The sequence below is a fragment of the Petromyzon marinus genome, chromosome 5 (genome assembly GCF_048934315.1).
Source record: "Petromyzon marinus isolate PM22_M1 ecotype Great Lakes invasive population chromosome 5, UKy_Petmar_22M1.pri1.0, whole genome shotgun sequence".
NCBI classification, from domain to species: domain Eukaryota; kingdom Metazoa; phylum Chordata; class Hyperoartia; order Petromyzontiformes; family Petromyzontidae; genus Petromyzon; species Petromyzon marinus.
Window position 1 is genome coordinate 12,408,487 of NC_133671.1, and position 12,791 is coordinate 12,421,277.

Below are 12,791 nucleotides of genomic sequence, written 5' to 3' on the forward strand. Positions count from 1 at the left end.
AAATACATAATCAACGCATTCACCAATAACACCGTCGCATTAAAAGGAAACATATAATAGGCAACGTTTTGGGCAATGGCCCTTCTTCATCACAACTCATATTGCGTGTTGGCAACGCTGCATTACCAAATAATTTGTCAGTGGAAGCATGCTCTATATTAACATTCATCCCTTATGGTGTTGCATAACACTATAATATAAGTTTGTGGTCTATTAAACTAAATAAATGTGGTGTGTATGCAAACAATTCATTGCAATTAGTAATGGACTAATTATTGAAATATAGTATTACAAAAACTACTAACAATCTTGGATCTTTGTGGAAATACAACTACGTCACAGGTAAAACAAGATTCATCATCATCATCAGCCATAACAAATCCACTACTAGATGAAGGCCTCCCCAACCTGCTACCACTTTCCACAATCCTGCGATGCAACAATCCAACAACTGCACACGAATTGATCTCATGTCCGCACTCCATTGCTGTTCTCAACCGTCGTCCCTCCTCCCCTCTAACTACATGTCCTGCCCAATCCCACTTGGATGACATAATTAATATGATTATGTTCTATAATCCATGCGTTCATCCATTTATTTCAATGTCATTACAAGCATGCTTCTTTTCAGTTTTTGTTCAGTATTTTTCGTGAATTACCACGTTCTGAACCATACATTACAGTCGACAGTACGGACTGATTAGAAACGTCCTTCTTGAGGCACATTGGTATATTGCTTTTCATTATCAATTTCAGCTTTTCAAAAGAACTCCACCTTTTCCTATGTCGTAATAGGCTGAGCAACCAGAGGGTTCTACCAGGATAAGCAATGCCTAAACAACAGACGGGTGACCATTAAAACATGTCTATTCACATCTCAGTGCTGTGTAAATATTTAATGAGTGACACATGCTCTTAGTCAAGGCCAGTCACTGGCGAAGGGCCATAGAAGAGGTGGGGGATGGGGCAAGAGCGGCAAGAGACAGGAAGTCAAACTCAAGTAAGACCAGTTCGAAACCACTGGGCCCCAGAGGTCGCTGAGTGGTTCAGGGGTCACAGCACTAAACCGGGCCCGATGAGACCCTGAGCTCAGTCACAGTTTTAGGATGCGACGGTGGCGAGATTATAACTTGCCTCACCTGGTATGGAGGAGGTTGTGGGTTCCATCCCCACCCTGATGCCTGTATATCTCGAGTTTCCACGTACTCCCTGTGGTCGTGTAGATGTTTTCCCGGGTCCCCCGGTTTTCCCTCCACATTTAGAAACGTGTGTTCATAGTATTTGGCTGCTATACATTTCCACATAATAAGCCACTTCATTGAGCTATCATTTGTGACCAGGTCGCTTATGAAAAAGAGCGAACTCAGTGGGCCTTACCTGATAAAATTAAAAATAGTTTTTAATAGTTTTGTTTTATATCACTGGTGACGAAACTGGATTTTAAAGTGTAGCAAGTTGACGGTGTCGGCCCAATCAACAATGACCAGTCACCAATGTGAACAACAACACATTATAATATTTTTTTAACTGAATTTAACTCAATTCCTGTCTTGAGAATAAGAATAAAATGTTGGACTACCGTGTGCCGAACAGTTCTCTCTTAACAGGGCTCGTGGGAAAGTGTACCCCAATTGAGTATTTAGTGGAGGAGTGTAAGTACCTCGGGGTCTGTTTCACGAGTGATGGTAAGTGAGAGTGGGAGATCGGCCGGCGAATCGGTGTGGTGTCCACAGTGCTGCAGGCGCTGTATCGTTCCGTGGTACTGAAGCGGGAGCCGAGTTCTCAAACAAAGCTCTCGGTTTGCAGGTCGATCTACATTCCCACCCTCACCTATGGTCATGAGCTTTGGGTAATGACTGAAAAGATTAGATCGCGGGTAAAAAGGACCGAAATGAGGATTCTCCACAGGGTTGCCGGGCTTACTCTCCGTGATCGGTTGAGGAGCTCGGTAATCCGGATGAGGTGGTTCGGGCATCTTGTAAGGATGCCCCCCTGATAGACTCCCCCTGGAACTCTACCGGGCACATCCCACTGGGCGAAGACCCCAGGACTGGTCCAGGACATGCTGGTGGGTCTATGTCGCTCAGCTGGCATACTGAAGAGGATGCCGCCACGACCCTCACTAGGAAAAGTTTACTGAGAAACGAACGAACGAACGAAAGGATCACTTTCAGGAATATCAAAAGTAGTTGTATGAAATATCGTTCCACGTGGAGTTGCACTGATCTATGAGAGTTTGGAATTAAAACTGTCTCATGGTATAATGCTGAAAGCACAATTGTAATAAAATTTGGAAAAAGCAAAAACAATTATATGCAGAGGGGTGAGGGATTGAAATAATGACAGGAAAGCAATGTTATAGCGATGCCTTGTCGGAGATGCCTCTGGCACTCATTAATAGTCATGATGTTGCAAGCGTGATGTGAATATTGATCGGATGAGAATTATATGAAGTGTGTATCCTCAGAACAAGAATATTCAAACTGCATACACCAATTTGATGAAGACTACAAGCAAAAATGATTAAAATCGATGAGCAAAGAGTCCCGCTTCCAGCTTAATCAGCTGCCTTGTTACAGTCTAAGGTTGTACGTCTGCCACGAGAAAGACGAGGCACGTCGAAATGCATGTCTGGTTTCCTCATTATGTGGCCGTATTGCAGTGTGGCGTGCTCAGCTGTATACACTAAGCATGAGAATCTTCTGAATATGGGATATCGTCATCCAGGCTTAGGGACACTATGGTGATTATGTGAATATTATATTCTGAAAATGCCCATTACTTTCATCATAATAGCCTACCTTGGCCATATCGAGTCCTATTGATGGTATACGGTACTATAATTTAGAATATAGCACAAGAGGCCTCATTGGCATTCATGAATTAGCACCATCATAATACCCTCAATGTAATGAGTATTGTCAATGTATGTAACATGCATGCGCACATCGTGAAATTCCATATGCACGATGAAATTCAAGTAAATGTCCAGGGGTGGCGTGAGAAAAAGGGGTCAATGACGATCAGAGTATCCCATCAAAATAGTGAGATGTCCAAGAGCTAATTCCCAATATTAGGGTGACCAATTCATAACAAATGGTGTGCATGCATTTGTTAGGAATGATTAAGAATTACATTTTGCCTAGGGTTCTCATATCTCTATCATCTCTTCCTACGTCTTCCAACGATTCAGGACCTTCTACTTATGTAACTTCTGCCACTCCCTCACCACAGCTGCCCCTGCCACTCTTGTCCATGAATTCTTCATCACATGTCAACTAGATGAATTCAATGCTCTCCCTTACGGCTCCTCCAAATCCATCCCGACGAACTTCACATGATCCAAAATGCGGTTGGCAGACTCTTTAACCACACCTTTAAATGTGGCCAGATCACCCCCGTACTCTAAACCCTCCACTGGCTCCAAATCTAATTCTAGATAAACTGTAACACTGCCCTTACTCTCTTAAAGATCCTCCATGGACCTGGCCCTGTCTACCTCTTGCTTTTCATCACACTCTGCTCTCTCCTCACGTCATCATTGCTCGGGCAACCATGGATTTTCGTTGAAGCCCCCAGGATATCTTTGCTCAGAGGGAATTCACTCCTTCTCATCTGCTGCCCCAGTAGTTTTGAACTCTGTTCCCACCAGCGATCCAAGTTCTTGACTCATTCAAATCCAGGCTCAAGACATTCCTTCTAACTTGAAGGAAGCTTGTGTTTCCTCCGAAACGTCGTAATATAATTTAGTTGTTTTCATTTTTGTTTTAGTTATTTTTTTTTACCTACGTGACTTTACCGAAAGAACCAAAGAGTATCAAGACATTACTCTTCTTCCCTGCCTACAACTGATTGTCTCGTCTCTTTAAAATAAATATCCAAAGTCTGTCCACACCTCCTTGTTCCCCTTGATGAACATTCCCCAAATGTTTTTACAGCATCTTGATGCAGTTTCATTCAAATTCTGAATTAATCCAAATTGTATTGTATAATTTGTGTTGGGTTCATATTCAAATTATTATAATCGAATCAGGGGGGACTGCAAGGTATGCATGCGATGCTTGGATTGGATATAAAGCACTTTACTTGAGATTCCTGATCAGTGTGTCAATCTTCAGCTTTTCACGGAGGCCCGTTGTTTTTAATTTACAACTTTTATTTCTTTAAACCAGTTCCAATTGAAGTAATATTTTCATGCCAGGTGTCTCGCAGTGCATTCTCGGAATGTAATCATTCTATCTGCTTCCACTGCCCGGTGGCTCCCTGTGATGTTCAGCGACTCGCTGAGAGCTCTGAGTTGTCTCATTGTGCACAGCACAACATTTGGTTTCAGATCATGCACAAAGGCTTTCCGAAAAAAAAGGATGAGAGTCAATTTGCACAGCTCAGAATATAGCAGAAAGAGGAAACGAATGGAGAATAACCTTTATAGCTATGAGTAGAGGCGGATAACCTCGAGTGAGTGGAGCCAAAAGTAGGCAGGACCTACCATCAGTCAATTTTGCTCTACTGAAGCTATCCAAACAAACCGTCACGTCATCGTTTTCCACATTGGTCTCAAGCAACTGTGGTCTTAGAAATATGTGCACATTCATTCCATTTGCGAATTTTCAAGTTCTGAGTTTAACAATATGAATGCATAGTATCGAAATATCTAAGCCACCTTAACACGCAGAACAGGACAAACATATACTGTGCACACAGTGGTGCATACACATATGAAGTGTTGGTTACACACAAATCATTAAAACTCAACATATTCCTCAAGTATACTGCTGAGACACAAAACTAAATTTAAGAAGAAAAAGTTTTTGCCAAAGCCCTTCTTCATAACAGAGGTAACACGCCTTTTGGCGTCCTCTGGTCTAACACCGTTTGAGACGAGGCTAAAAAGAAAGCTGTCTCGGGTGTGGACCAATCAGTTTCAAGGACAATGCATATATTGTCAGAGTATGTTTTTTGTTTGCATTCTGACCACAAGCATTGTGGTTAATGCAGACATGATTCCTTGTAAAGTTTGGTGTTTTAACATCTTAACACCTGTTTTGTTGCCATAAAAAAGGGGAAACCCCTCATTATCAGATGTAACATTATTTGGTCATTATAAATGTTGATATCTACCTGTAGTCTCTAAAATAGCAGACAGGCATCGATGCAATGAGTCATCATGGTTCGTGGTTGCAATTTGATTTTTTTATCTAAGTATTTTGCCTAATTTTTCTTTATCATTGTTATTATAGTTTTTTGTCACATTACCAGTATTGTTCACTCCATTAGTCGAATTTTAAACGTACAATGTGTGTGTGAATCTTATTGTTTCGTATATGCACGATATATAAAGGACAGAAACATCCTTAAATGAGCACAAACTCATCAGCTGTTAGAAACTAAGCAATGTTCGAACTTGGATAATGGTTGGATGGGTGACCACCATACACAAAATCACGTGTTGAACACTGCTGTGGGGCTATGATTAGTGATATCGCTGCTGATAAATGCTACGGATGACCACATTAATAATAAGAATGAGTGATATGTATGACGACGATTATAATGGATTATGATCGAGTACGATGGTTACCGACCATGATAACAAATGGCGACTCCGACAACTCTGATAAATGACGACGAAAGTGATGATTTATGCAATCATGGTCACATCGCTACCTTCGTCACCACGCACATCATCGCCATCCCCATCCCCAGCCGCTTGCGCCAATCACAAACACGGCCGCCTACGTGCGAAAGGTGGCTTGCACATCACCACCCGAGTTCACATGGAATGGCAAAAGCAAGTGCTGATGGATATCAAGAGCGAGCTGGCCGAGTACCACGGTTAACGTCTGGAGGCAGCTCTGTCTGATTCTGCTTACATCACCCTTCTCCAAGAGAAGTGCGTGTCAATGCAGCATAAATTAATTAATCGATACATCTGTTTATTGATTAATTAATGTATTACTTGTGGCACAAGTTGGTATTGCTCTTGGTGAGCTTGCAAATATATGTAATTAAATATTGGCAAATTAAATTATGGTCTTAGAAAAATCTATACATTTGTAAAATTATAAATGTCAATAGTTCTGAGTATAAAAGTACAACTTTAAATACTTAAGCATCTGAGTACACTGTAGAGGCCATGCATATACTGTATATGTAATCAGCACATGCAAACAAAGTAAATCATAAAACATATCAAAACTAAACACTAGCCAGACTGATCGAACAATGGCATGACACGTCGCACAAGCCATCTTGTGACCCCATGCAGATGCTACATTGTTCTGTGACAATGCTTGAGCTAACAACATCTCTAATAGGAGAGTGACAATATGAATGGAGATAGAAGGGCAAAGGGGTGTGAGAAATTAAGCAAAGTGTTCTATGATGTATGACTTGTGACCAACTTACTCAGAATTCACACAATCTCACAAGATTTCAGAAGCTCTGCAGGGTTGAGCCTGGATAGTGCTCGTGTAGTGGAGTAGAAAATACACATGGGTAAATTGGCAATATACAGTACATACAAACAGTGCGGGTCATGTAAGGTCGGGCAGGTGATGAAGTCACGGGTGGCGTAAACAAGCCAAAGTAATTGAGGGAGTCAAGGGACGAGGGCTGTGATTGGTCGAGAGGCTGTTAGCGATTAAGTGGTGGCGTCACGGAGTCTGGGCCGTTGGACAGGTGCGGAGCTGGCGGGAAAATGCCGGCGAGGCACTTGGCAATTAATTCAGGCTGATTGGAAAGGGGATAAAAACGCTAGGTGATTTGGACGAGGGGGAGTTGGCGAGAAGTAGAGACAGCAGCGGGTAGAGAGAGATGCGAAGAGTGGAAGCCCGGCAAGTGTTAGTGGGAAATAGATTGAGAGCCGAACCCAGAGGACAAGAAATAGCGATAGCGAGAGTTAGCGTGAGCAGAGTGGAGATTACGGTATAGGTAGGTACAGGGAGAGTTGGCGATAGACAAGTCACTGTGTGTGAAGAGATAGACAAATCACTATGTGTGAAGAGATAGACAGAGTCACTGCGTGTGAAGAGATAGACAGAGTCACTGCGTGTGAAGAGATAGACAGAGTCACTGCGTGTGAAGAGATAGACAGAGTCACTGCGTGTGAAGAGATAGACAGAGTCACTGCGTGTGAAGAGATGACAGAGTCACTGCATGTGAAGAGATGACAGAGTCACTGTGTGTGAAGAGATAGACGAGTCACTGTGTGTGAAGAGATAGAGATAGAACCACTGTGTGTGCGGTGAGAGAAGAAGAGACTGTGTGTGGAGACAAGGAGTATGAGCGGACGGTGCTGAGAGGAATTCGAGTGTTCGAGTTGGCGGATCGCGGAGAGGAGAAATGATAGTGTGTGTGTGTGAAATTATATAGTGTGTGTGTGTAATGATATATATAGTATGTGTGTGTGTGCGGAACGATGGAAATAACAGTAACGGTGGAAGAAAGGCAATTGTCGTCCGAGTGAATCCAAGGCACTACACTCGGATGGGTGACTACCATGCACACCAAATTGTCATAGTTGGCTGTGGGTATACGCTGTGGGCAGCAGAAGGCAGTGCAGCATAATGCATCGTTGTAGTGTACTTTCTATGCTCTGATGCCTGTTGCTCCCTGCCTTCATCAACCCGCACCAACAAGGGTAGTGAAATATGGTCTATTAAACCCGAAGACCTACAGTACAGGGCATAGGGAGGCGGTCATCCAGCAGGGGAATGACAAAGGGGCTGTATTGTACATGTTATTAGGTTTGCAGAGAGTTAAGGTAGAGAACGAATGTCTTGAGTCTGGACTTAAATGGCAGCAGGAGAGAAGATATCTGAAAGATTAATTCAGGTAGACCAAGACTACTGGAGTAGACCTTCTGGTTGTGACATTTTGATTGTGGCGCCAATTGAGCTACAAGTAAGCAATATTCAGGGTGATCTATTTATAGATACCCCACTAAATAACGTAGATAAATTATAGAGAAAACACCGTTTATATATTATATATACATATGCGCTTTTACATTTCTCCCACCAATATCAATACACTCTCCTTTGTAAGTTACGTTGTCAAAATATTCAATCCTAAACCTTTTCTTAGCACGTTTGGCTATGTACGGTTCGAAATAAGTTCTACATACATGCAGACAGAAATCAGTGGGGGGGTCTGTGAACGAATCACTCTCTATAACACACAGCATCCCTTTTCAGGAATGACTAAAAAACAATACATTACATTTAAACATAAAAATATGTTTCAGGGTTCCATCTTGCTAAGAACATGTTGTAAAGAGGGGATATTTAGAAATCCTCAATGGGATCCCTTTAAAATCACCAACATCATCTATAACAATAATGGTATCGCAAACAAAAATGTATACAAATAATCTATCGAGTCAGTGAGCATTCGGAATCATTGCAGCTTTGGCCAGATATTCCATTAAAATTTATTTTGAAAAAAAAAATAGGCTAATATAGTCTTCTAGACAGGCAGTCTATCGTAATATATGGATTATTTACAATGAGGCAGGGAAATACAGAGAACGTAGATTGTAGGTTTCATTTTCAAACAGGGACCACCAATCTGAGAGCAATTGTCTCTCTTAGCTTCTTGGCAGTTCAATCTAACAAAACCACAGTATCTTTCCTCCAAATGTATATTTTTGGAGGTCAAGGTTAAAACTGACAGTTTTGATTAAATAGTTTTTTTTATGACTCAAGGTATAACATTGCCGACGTTTTTTTGTTTCATCCTTTACATTTTATTTTCACCGGCAGAGTTGCTCTCAAGGTGCCACTGATGAATATTGCAGAGAAACCTAAGTTGTAAAACGAGCAGAGCCACAATTGCAAGGGTGGTTCAATATATTGTGGGAGGTGGTCCTGATTTGTGTTAGCCACTGGACATATTTTATTGTTTCGTTCTTGCAGGTGGTCGTTTCGTCTTGGACGTACATTTTATTTAAAGTCTTTGGCTCCAAGACTACAAACACTAGCAAACAGGAAGTGTGGCCCATCAGGCATATAAAGTAGAATTAGAGCCTTAATATAGGTGGTTCCGTTAACCGTTGTATAATGTTTATGCACATGTACTTCGCAGATGACGGTGTGCAGAACCAAAGACAACGATGTAAATGTCAGATACATACTTTTCTTCCAGGCCATATCTATGAAGTTGCACAATTTAAAAATGTGTATCTTGGGATTGCATGACTACCTTTAATTGATGGGCAGTTCACCTGTTGGTCTGAGAGTGCTTAAATACATTTCCATTTTTTGGAAATTAAGAGTTTTAGCTGCAGGTGGTACAAGAACATCCAAAAGGGGTAGATAGGAGTTTTTAAAAATCAAATAACAAATGCGAGATTTCTCTCTGCGATTGGTATGCCGAGGCGTGTGCTTAATTTCCAGAATAAATTCGAGTTGCAATAGTACAGTCAGTAATGCAGCAGCTACACAAGTGCCAATGAAAGCAAACAAACAGGGCCATAAGTTAGATTAAAAGGGGGTAACAAAGGCACATATTTTGTTTAAGGATAGCTATAAATTGTCAGCTCTTGTAAATGCCCAGCTAATGTATTGCACTTTGTTAAAAATGATGGGTGATAATTCCTGTGCAAATTGTTTGGAAAATAACAATGGCACTTAAAAAATTAGATTCAGTTATAATTCAGGTAACTAGGGCCCGTTGCATCTCCGACCAGCACCACCTAGCCAGTGAGTTGGAGCACGTACACCAAGCCCTCAGGATGAACGGATACTCGGACCGTACAATCCGCAAAGCTGTCTCACCAGCAATGGGGAGACAACCTTATGAGGATCCAACCAAAACCATCACTTTACCATACATAGCAAGGGTTACCAAAAATATTTCCAAAATCTTAAAAAAACACAAGATCCAGGTTCGTTTCAACAGAGTACACAAAATCTATGATTTAATCCCATCTGTAAAGGATGTGATTCCTGACATGCAATATCCTGGTGTCTACAAACTGAGTTGTGGTTGCGGCAGCAGTTACATTGGGGAAACGAAACAACATATCTCGGACCGCGGTCGTGAACACAAGGCAGATCTGAAACATGGTAGGACCAATACCTCTGCCGTTGCGGATCATTGTTTTAACGCTGTGGGCTCACACGAAATTGATTTTTACAAGACGGAGGTACTCTGCAAACCTACTGGCTACCTTCAGAGATGTATTAATGAAGTCACCCAGATATATAAACACAGACAACTTCAACCGAGAAGATGGGTACAAACTGAGCAATCATTTAGGACGTTATTAACCAGGTAAAGTCTTAACTGACTGTGATGTTTCCATCCTAACTGCCTATATCAGCTGTTATTTTTGACTCTCTGTGTGTCTCTCTCTATGTCTCTCTTAGAACTCTCATGCTCATATGTCCTTTGCATTGCACTCTCATGCCTTTGGATTGCACTCTCATGCTCGCATGTCCTTTGGATTTCACTCTCATGCTCACACGTCCTTTGGATTGCACTCTCATGCTCATATGTCCTTTGGATTGCACTCTCATGTTCACATGTCCTTTGGATGGCTATCTCATACCTTTGGATTGCACCACTGTTCGATCTTACATTAACATGCTAATATCTCACATTAACAAAGCCACTTCCGTGCCCTCGTTGAGGAGGCCGCTCTCCGTTCTTACAGTTACATGCTAATTTATCACATTAACATCACGAGCCCCGCCCACTTCTTTATGACCTTTGGGCTACACCCATTTCAAACATTTTTAAAACATCTACCTCAGCAGCAGATCATGCTTTTTCACCTGATGATGGACGCTTGTGTTGTGCCCAAAACGTCGTGATTTATTTTATTTTATACCTACGTGACTTTACCGAAATAATCAAAGAGTATGGATTCCTGCAGTCACGAAAGCTTTAAATCAAGATATATTATAAGTGTTAAAAAAGACCATGTGACAAGTTCAGAAGTGGATCAGTGCTGTCATGATTTAATACCAGCATACAAAACACCTTGAAAAAAAATTTCAATGTCCCCCAAAATATGTTAAATAATGCTAAAGGTAATAGCAGTGGTGTCCTTTTTGTACATCTCGACACCATGGGCGCCACAGTGACGATATGTTAACTACCTCGCCCGGTATACAGGAGGTCGTCGGTTTGATCCCGACCCTGACACCTGTATATTTGGAGTTTGCATGTTCTCCCCGTGGTTGCATGGATTTTTCTCCGGGTCCTTCAGTTTTTCCCCCCACATTTACAGACATGCATTTCGAGTGTTTGGCCGCTTTAAATTTCCACATGATAAGCGCCTTCGTTAAGCTTACATTTGTGGCCAGGTCGCTTCTTAAAAAGAGCTATATAGCTCAGTGGGCCTTACCCGCTATTAAGTGGAGGAGGATATAACTGCACTCTACTGCCACCAGTTCATGGGCTTGTCTTACATCTGTGCCCCTCATACTGTATTTGTTGCATGCGCCTTGTGTGTGTTTTGTACTCGCTTTCGTACAGCGTTATTACATCCATCGATGATGTAGCATACTGTCAGTATGCACAGTCATCTCGACTTACATCATGGTCTTTGTGATGTGAAGTTCCGTGGCGTAGCTTTTGTTCGAACCATGCATTGCTCTTGTGGCAAAACCATTTGGTTTCATAGTCAGCCCGCTTCATGTTTGTTTGTTTTTCTGGCAAAGTTCTCGATTTGTGATGATGATATGTTTCTCTAACTTAGGCGAGTATTCTAACATTTATTTGTCATCCCACCACGAAATTCTATTTGATACATTACACCATTAGTCACTGCATTAAAACATATATTTCCTATCCCATACAATAGTCCAATGGAAAGAAAATGCTGCACGAGGATACTCAACTTAAAATCAAGAATATAAATAAATGCATACAGCATTCATTTGCAGAGCTGTTTTTCTTTCTTCACATCACAAAAGACCATACTTCTATATTTCATTGTGACAGAGTCATGGATGATTTCATTCACAAGCCCTTTCATTTCGCATGATACTCATAATGAAAAACATATGCAGCCTTTCAATGATGGCTTCCTTAATACAATTCTTGAGTAGGTGCTATATTGCTTCATAAATACAGTCATTCTTCCATAGCATCATCTGTATTTGCTTTTGTATCTGACAGCGTGTAAAGCTTGGCTCATCGAATGACGTTTAGCTTGAATTGCACATATGCCATGCCCTAGATTTCTCTCTTTTATATAATATCACTTTCAAGATTTCTTGACTCTGGAGTGGCCAGGTGGCTCAGAGTACAGATTTTGGGTTTGAGTCAGGGCAAAATTAATAGTCTCATTCCAATCACCAATGATTATGTAAAACAACGATCAGGTCATATATATTTATTACTCTCAGAACTTCACATATTGGTTTTATGACATACAGGGCATTTAAAAGGTGTGCCATCAGTGTGGACAAAAAGACTATTGAAGTGACTTTAGAATAAACGACGTTGAGCCAATGTTGGCACAACGGTTCCAACCACATGCTAACGTTGGCGTAACGTTGCCTGTTAATTGAGTAGCTGCCTGGCATCCACCATTTTTTTAAATAGCGATGGTGGCTATGCATGTGGCCTACAATCCAGCACTGTGCAAGCCAGGTTTTGTGAATCGCGCAAATGTTGTGAAATGCCCTTCCATGGGCGTCGAGGTGTCATGCCCTGGCTCACCAGAGGAAGGCAGTGCAGCAAGTGAACTAATTGCCACCTGTTTCCATCTGTATGGGGATAGAGTATTGCCCCTTTGCCACACACGTGGGTCTTCTCCGGGTTCTCCGGTTTCC

The 12,791-nt window shown here is 41.6% G+C and overlaps 1 protein-coding gene across 6 annotated transcripts in view; it reads left to right on the forward strand.

The window, feature by feature from the left end:
• The window catches only part of LOC116939056 (transmembrane protein 132D-like), a 229,964-nt gene that overhangs the window by 149,958 nt on the left and 67,215 nt on the right, over positions 1-12,791 (forward strand). The window lies entirely within an intron of this gene.